At 43.4% G+C, this 7,088-nt stretch overlaps 1 non-coding gene across 1 annotated transcript; it reads left to right on the top strand.

Annotated features, from left to right (window-relative positions):
* Nucleotides 1-349: 349 nt before the first annotated feature.
* On the top strand, nt 350-432 carry trnal-uaa (transfer RNA leucine (anticodon UAA)). The gene has a single exon. It is a non-coding gene; the product is annotated as a tRNA-Leu (tRNA).
* The last annotated feature ends 6,656 nt before the right edge of the window (nt 433-7,088 follow it).

Raw genomic sequence — 7,088 nt, 5'->3', positions numbered from 1 at the left:
TTTCAGTGGCTCCATTCTCGACTGATCAGGATGTTGTGTGTGTCAGCCTCACTTCTGAGACTTGAGCACATTATCTTGGCTGACACTCAAATGCAGTACTTGGGAAATTTTACATTGTTGAAACTGTTGACTTTCGGATGAAATGTTAAATTGATGCTCCGTCTGCACCCTCGGGTGGATGTGAAAGTTCCCAGAGCTTTACTCGAAAAAGAATAGGAGAGTTGCGCCCGTGTCAATATGATGAAAAATGTTCGAAAATGCTCCCTGAAACCCGGTATGTTTGTGTGTTTCTGTGGGGGTGAAGTTGAAGCCCAGATTCTCATAGAGGCAGAGTCCAAGTGTTGACAGGACCAGGATGGCCGAGTGGTTAAGGCGTTGGGCTTAAGATCCAATGGGTTTATACCCGCGTGGGTTCGAACCCCACTCCTGGTAATTCCTTAATTGAACAGAGATTTTTTCAATCCTGTTCAGTGAACCCCGATTTTCATCTGTTGCATTTGCATTTTTCTGTAACTCGGTAACACTCTGAACAGATAATGAAATAAAATTGTGAAATATATCTGTGTCGCTCAGTCTCTGCCTCACTCTCTCTTTGGAGAGCTGTGTATGTGTTTGAGTCTCACTCTGTCTGTCACTATTTCTCTGTTTGTCTTTGTCTCTCAATCTGTTTCTTTCACACGGTGTCCAGTTGTGTTCCAATGGGATTCTCTCAGACTCTCTGTCTGACTAGCTCTCGCTTTCCCATCATCTCTGTCTGTCCATGCCTTTGCCTGTCTCTGTTAGTCCCTGTCTCTCACCTGATGAGTATTTTCATCATTTTATGTTTTTGTCTCTATGTATCTCTCTCTCTATTTGTCTTTCTCTCTATCTGTCTCCCTCTTTGTCTGTCTTTTGTCCCTGTCTTTCTCTCACTCTTTCCCTCTCTCTCTCTTTATAGATCACACACACACAACTCTGTATATGTATGTGTTTGAGTCTTTGTCTCACTCAGTCTGACCCTCCCTCTCAGTCTAAAACTTTCTGTCTCTCTCTGTCTCTATCTCGCTGTCTTTCTCTCCCTGTTTCCCTGTTTTTCTCTATTGCTCCATGTGTCTGTCTCTTTCTCACCGTGTCTAGTTGTATTCCAATGGGATTCTCTCAATCTCTCTGTCTGACTGTCTCACTATTTCCCATCATCTCGGTCTATCTATGTCTCTGCTTGTCTATCTCTCTTTGCCTGATGCTGGTAGTTCCTGTCTCTAACCTGCTGAGAATGTCCAACATTTTCTGTTTATATCTTTGTCTTTCTCTCTATCTGTCGCTCTCTCTCTATCTGTCTCTCTCCTTGTCACTGTCTTTATCATTGTCTTTCTCTCACTCTTTCCGTCTCTCTCTTTATAAATCACACACACAAATCTCTGTATATGTATGTGTTTGAGAATATTTTTCTCACTCAGTCTGCCTCTCCTTTTCAGTCTCACACTTGCTGTCCCTCGTTGTCTCTATCTCGCTGTCTGTCTCTCCCTGTTTGTTGGTTTGTCTCTGTCTCTCAATGTGTCTGTCGACTTCTCATGGTGTCCAGTTCTGTTCACAGCTCGAATATTGCTTTGACAGAACTGCTCTTCATCAGTTCCTCGTTAATATAGTGGTGAGTATCCCCGCCTGTCACGTGGGCGACTGGGATTCAATTCCCTGATGGAGGGCAGTTTTTTCAAAATGTAGAATTTTACTAATGTTTCTTGGAAAAGATTCATATTAAAAAGTTCCAGAGCAATATAGAACAGGAGTAATACAGGTAGAGGTGATTGCCTCTTGCAGATATTTAGCAAATGGAGAATTTTTCAGGATTCTTTGACCGTCTGCTGCACAGATATGGATGACTGAGTTTTTTTTCTCCGTCACGTCTTCGGATGCACAGATGCAGCAGTCGTGGCCGAGTGGTTAAGGCGATGGACTAGAAATCCATTGGGTTTTCCTACGAAGGGGTTCGAATCCTGCCGATTATGATTTTTTAGCATTTTTCATTCCATTTCACATTTTAACCATGTCTCGACAAAAGTGATCCTGAGACAGATGGAAGAACGTCCCACACCTTTCAACACTGACATTTTTTTCCACATTTTTATTAATCTGCAATATTCACGATACATCCGGATATTAAACGCAAAAATCAGCCAAAGTGGCGACAGTGATTCAGCCTGCCTCTTCCTCTATATGTCTAAGACATCTGTGCATGTCCGATGGTGCGTGTAAATTTTTGGTTATGTATGTGTGTGTGTCTGTGTCTGTCTATCTGTATATACGTCTCTGTGTATGTGCAGCTGTCTGTGGAAATCATCACCATAAATATGGTATGTCCTGGAACTTATAAAAAATTAATGGGGAAAATAATACGGCTGTGAACTTTGGTATCGGCTTTGGTTCAGTGGCAGCACTCTCGACTGAATCAGAAGTTTGTGTGTTCAAGTCCCACTCCTCAGACTTGAGCATATGACATTGGCTAACACTCAAGTGCAGCACTTGGGGAATTTTGCTTTGTTGAAGCTGTTGACTTTCGATGAAATGTGAAATTGAAGCTCCGTCTGCACCCTCGGGTGGATGTGAAAGGTCCCAGTACATTACTCGAAAAAGAATAGGAGAGTTGCCCCCGTGTCAATATTACTAAAAATGTTCGTAAATGCTCACTGAAAGCCTCTGTGTATGTGTGTGTCTGAGGGGGTGGAGATGAAGTCCAGGTTCTCAGAGAGACAGAATCCAGATCCTGACACGACGAGGATGGCCGAGTTTTTAAGGCGTTGGCCTTAAAATTCAATGAATTTTTCCCGTGTGGATTCATACCGCAGTCCTGGTATCAATTCAATTTAACACGCATTTCCTCCCATTATGATCAGTAATAGCGGATTTTCAACTGTTGAATCTGCAATTTTCTGTAACAATTTGACACTCTGAGCCGAGAAGGCAATGAAATTGTGAAATGTATCTGTTTCGCTCGGTCTCTGGCTCTCTCTCTCTTTAGAGAGCTGTGTATGTGTTTGTATGTTTGAGCCTTTGTCTCTCTCTGACTCACTATGTCTGTCACTCTTTCTCTGTTTGTCTCTGTCTCTCAATCTGTCTCATTCTCATGGTGTGCAGTTCTTTTCCAAAGGGATTCTCTCAGACTCTCTGTCTGACTGTCTCTCTCTTTCCCATCATCTCTTTCTTTCCATGTCTTTGCCTGTCTCTGTTATTCCCTGTCTTTAACCTGATGAGTATTTCCATCATTTTCTGTTTTTGTCTCTTTGCCTCTCTCTCGATCTTTCTCCCTCTTTGTCTCTCTCTTTGTCCATGGCTTTTTCTTGTCATTCCATTACTATTTGCTTCCCTCTCTTTATGGAGCATGCAAACACATCTCTGTGTATGTATGTATTTGTGTCTTTGTCTCACTCAGTCTGACCCTCCCTATCAGTCTCAAACTTTCTGTCTCTCTTTGTCTCTATCTCGCTGTCTGTCACTTCCTGTTTCCCTGTTTGTCTCTGTCTCTCAATGTGTCTGTCTCTTTCTCACGGTGTCCAGTTCTGATCCAATGGGATTCTCTCAGTCTCTCTGTCTGACTGTCTCACTCTTTCCCATCATCTCTGTCTGTCTATGTCTCTCCCTGTCGGTCTCTCTTTGCTTATCGCTGGTAGATCCTGTCTTTAACCTGCTGAGTATTCCCATCATTTTCTGTTTATATCTTTGTCTCTCTCTCTCTACCTGTCACTCTCTCTCTATCTGTCTCTTTCCTTGTTACTGTCTTTATCACTGTCTTTCTCTCACTCTTTCCCTCTCTCTCTTTACAGATCACACACACACATCTCTGTATATGTCTGTGTTTGAGTCTTTTTCTCACTCAGTCTGCCTCTCCTTCTCAGTCTCACACTTTCTGTCCCCTGTTGTCTCTATCTCGCTGTCTGTCTCTCCCTGTTTGTCGGTTTGTCTCCGTCTCTCAATTTGTCTGTCTCCTTCGCAAGGTGTCCAGTTCTGTTCACAGATCGATTCCTGCTTTGACAGATCCTATGCACGTTGGTTCCTCGTTAGTATAGGTGTGCGTATCCCTACCTGCCACGCGGGAGACCGGGGTTCAATTCCTCGAAGGTAGGTCGTTTTTTCAAAATGTAGAATTTTACTTCTGTTTCTTGGTGGAGATTCAAATTAAAAATTTACAGAGAAATAGAGAACAGTAAAAATACAGGACGAGGAGATTGCCTCTTCCAAATTTTTAGCGAACGGAAACTTTTTCAGGATTCTGTGCCGTCTGCTGCACAGAGATGGATGACTGCATTTTTTCTGAGTAACGTTAAATGAGGCAGTGACGCAGTCGTCGTGGTCGCGTGGTTAAGGCAATGGACGAAAAATCTATTGAGTTATGCTTGCGTAGGTTTGAATCCTGTCGACTCCGATTCTCAGCTTTTTTTCATTCCATTTCACAATTTAACCAGGTCTCTGCAAAACTGATCCTGAGATAGATGGAATAACGTCCCACACCTTTCAACACTGACAATTCTTTCTCATTTTTATTAATCTGCAATATTCACGATACATACGGATAGAAAAACGCAAAAATCAGCCAGAGCAGCGACAGTGATTCAGCCTCTCTATCCCGCGAGATGTCTGAGGCATCTGTGCATGTCCGTTGGTGCATGTATATTTTTTGTTATGTGTGTGTGTGTGTGTGTGTCTGTGTGTCTGTCTATCTATATATATATCTCTGTGTATGTGCAACTGTCTATGGAAATCATCACCTTGAATTTGGTATGTCCTGGAACTTTTTAAAAAGACTTGCGGAAAATAATACGGTTGTGAACTTTGGTATCGGCTTTGGTTCAGTGGCAGCATTCTTGACTCTATCAGGAGTTTGTGTGTTCAAGTCCCATTCCTGAGACTTGAGCAATGTTGGCTAACACGCAAGTGCAGCACTTGGGAATTTTGCATTGTTGAAGCTGTTGACTTTCGGATGAAATGTTAAATTGATGCTCCGTCTGCACCCTCGGGTGAATGTGAAAGTTCCCAGAGCATTACTCGAAAAAGAATAGAAGAGTTGCCCCTGTGTAATATTACAAAAAATGTTCTTAAATGCTCACTGAAAACCTATGTGTTTGTGTGTGTATGTGGGGGTGGGGTTGTAGCCCAGATTCTCACAGAGCCAGGATCCAGATTCTGTCAGGATGAGGATGGACGAGTGGTTGAGGCGTGGGCCTTAAAATTCAATGAGTTTTTTCCGCGTGGGTTCGTACCCCACTCCTGGTATCTCTTTAATTTAACACGGATTTCCTCTCATTTTGATCAGTGATACCGGATTTTCACCTGTTGCATCTGCAATTTTCTGTAACTATGTGACATTCTGAAACGATAATGAAATGAAATTGTGAAATGTATCTGTGTCGCTCGGTCTCTGCCGCTCTCTCTCTTTAGATAGCTGTGTATGTGTTTGTGTGTTTGAGTATTTGTCTCTCTCAGTCTGACTCACTCTGTCTGTCCCTGTTTCTCTGTTTGTCTCTGTCTCTCAATCTGTCTCTTTCTCACGTTGTCCAGTTCAGTACCAATGGGATTCTCTCAGACTCTCTGCTTGACTGGCTCACACTTTCCCATCATCTGTCTGTCTGCCTCTCTTTGCCTGTCGCTGAGTCCAAGCGTTGACAGGACAAGGATAGCCGAGTGCTGAAGGCTTTTGGCTTAAGATCCAATGGGTTTATACCCGCATGGGTTAGAACCCCACTCCTGGTAATTTCTCAATTCAGCAGAGATTTTTCCCATCCTGCTCAGTGATACCCGATTTTCATTTGTTGCATTTGCATTTTTCTGTGACTCTGTGGCACTCTGAGCAGATAATGAAATGAAATTGTGAAATGTATCCGTGTCGCTCAGTCTCTGCCTCTCTCTCTCTTTAGAGAGCTGTGTATGTGTTTGTGTGTTTGAGTTTTGTCTCTCAGTCTGCCTCTCTCTGATTCACTCTGTCTGTCCCTGTTTCTCAGTTTGTCTCTGTCTCTTTCTCACGGTGTCCAGTTCTGTTCCAAAGGGATTCTCTGAGACTCTCTGTCTGACTGTCTTTCATTTTCACATCATCACTGTCCATGTCTTTGCCTGTCTCTGTTAGTCCCTTAAGGATGTCATAGCAGTGCATTTGGAAAGAGGTGACATGATAGGTCCAAGTCAGCATGGATTTGTGAAAGGGAAATCATGCTTGACAAATCTTCTAGAATGTTTTGAGGATGTTTCCAGTAGAGTGGATAAGGGAGAACCAGTTGATGTGGTATATTTGGACTTTCAGAAGGCGATCGACAAGGTCCCACACAAGAGATTGATGTGCAAAGTTAGAGCACATGGGATTGGGGGTAGTGTACTGACATGGATTGAGAACTGGTTATCAGACAGGAAGCAAAGAGTAGGAGTAAATGGGTACTTTTCAGAATGGCAGGCAGTGATTAGTGGGGTACCGCAAGGTTCTGTGCTGGGGCCCCAGCTGAATACACTGTACATTAATGATTTAGATGAAGGGATTAAATGTAGTATCTCCAAATTTGCGGATGACACTAAGTTGGGTGGCAGTGTGAGCTGCGAGGAGGATGCTGTGAGGCTGCAGAGCGACTTGGATAGGTTAGGTGAATGGGCAAATGCATGGCAGATGAAGTATAATGTGGATAAATGTGAGGTTATCCACTTTGGTGGTAAAAACAGAGAGACATACTATTATCTGAATGGTGACAGATTAGGAAAAGGGGAGGAGCAAAGAGACCTGGGTGTCATGGTACATCAGTCATTGAAGGTTGGCATGCAGGTACAGCAGGCGGTTAAGAAAGCAAATGGCATGTTGGCCTTCATAGCAAGGGGATTTGAGTACAGGGGCAGGGACGTGTTGCTACAGTTGTACAGGGCATTGGTGAGGCCACACCTGGAGTATTGTGTACAGTTTTGGTCTCCTAACCTGAGGAAGGACATTCTTGCTATTGAGGGAGTGCAGCGAAGGTTCACCAGACTGATTCCCGGGATGGCGGGACTGACCTATCAAGAAAGACTGGATCAACTGGGCTTGTATTCACTGGAGTTCAGAAGAATGAGAGGGGACCTCATAGAAACGTTTAAAATTCTGACGG

The sequence above is a fragment of the Pristiophorus japonicus genome, chromosome 23 (genome assembly GCF_044704955.1).
Source record: "Pristiophorus japonicus isolate sPriJap1 chromosome 23, sPriJap1.hap1, whole genome shotgun sequence".
Lineage (NCBI taxonomy): Eukaryota > Metazoa > Chordata > Chondrichthyes > Pristiophoridae > Pristiophorus > Pristiophorus japonicus.
The sequence above is the reverse complement of the archived record's forward strand: the minus strand, read 5'-3'. Positions and strand labels throughout refer to the sequence as shown.